Source organism: Echinococcus granulosus (genome assembly GCF_000524195.1).
Source record: "Echinococcus granulosus chromosome Unknown EG_S00274, whole genome shotgun sequence".
In the NCBI taxonomy this organism is placed as follows: Eukaryota; Metazoa; Platyhelminthes; class Cestoda; order Cyclophyllidea; family Taeniidae; genus Echinococcus; species Echinococcus granulosus.
In genome coordinates, this window is record NW_020170654.1 from 28,238 (window position 1) to 29,423 (window position 1,186).

A 1,186-nucleotide genomic window follows, 5' to 3' on the forward strand; every position below is an offset into this window, starting at 1 on the left:
CTATGGTCCAACAATGACGTCAATGAGACGATTCGAAAAAGTAACTGATGAACTTACAAGTGCGGTTTTCGGCAGAGCCCACTACAATGCTTTGCCTTAAGTTTCAGGGACTTGTGAAATGCGGGCATTGCTCATATACGTGCTATAAAGCATGGAAATCTGTTGGTTCATTAGCAATACGCCGTTTATTGGACTGTCCACTACTACTCACCACGCTTGAACCCACACAAAGCGTCGGTTGACGAGACCTATTGCAATTGCAGCACATCCGGTTTCCACATTCTAGCCTGGCTCCCAATTTCTAGCAAAAATGGCCTTTGCACTCCACCACTGAGCAAACGTTATTGCTCTGTGTGTCATAAAGTCAGAGAACCGACCGTTCACCCGATGCAGGACAAATAGCAATTACGACTGGGTTTCACCCACTCGAAGCCACTGACCGCGCAGCAGCAACGCTACACACGAGAAAATGTCTTCAACCACCAATTTTACAAACAGTCGTTCCAATGCAGCATCCCAAATTTAGCGAGCACTGCAAAGTCAATGGAAACTAATCTCAATTTCAATGTCTGACCCAATGAAGAACCTCATACTAGCCCTCCATAATCCACTCAGGTAAACTCCACCACATGTGCTTCTACCTAAGAACCAAGTTAGAGGCAATCAAGCCGAAAAGGCAGTGGTAGGAATGGCGATCTAGTCTAGCCTGTGTAGAATGAACTCCACAACCAAAACTGACGAAGCATTTAAAGGGCGGATTCAGGAAGACAGTCGATTACCAAAAGGCACCTCTGCACACTATTCTGACTGCGCCTCCACAATCATCACACTTCCGTCTCCAGAGTAGACCAGTGGTTCATCGATTCACTCGTCGATGTTAAAGACATGTTTCAAGAATTCTTCATGTAGGACCTCTTAACAAGTAGGATGACAGCATTTTTATTGAGGTCCCTAGACTTACTCTACCGTCAAACCTGAATTGAAATATTCACGTATTAAAGGCTAAAGACGTATTTCATGCGGTGATGACAAATAACCTCTCGTATAGCATCAAAGCTAATACGAAACACGTAACAGGTTATAAAGGACCGAAGCACAGCAGCAAAAAGATCCAAGTTTTAGATGAAGATAGCGAATGGTACAGCTAAATACTTGAGAGCCAAGTACTTATCTGACGCAAGGCAGG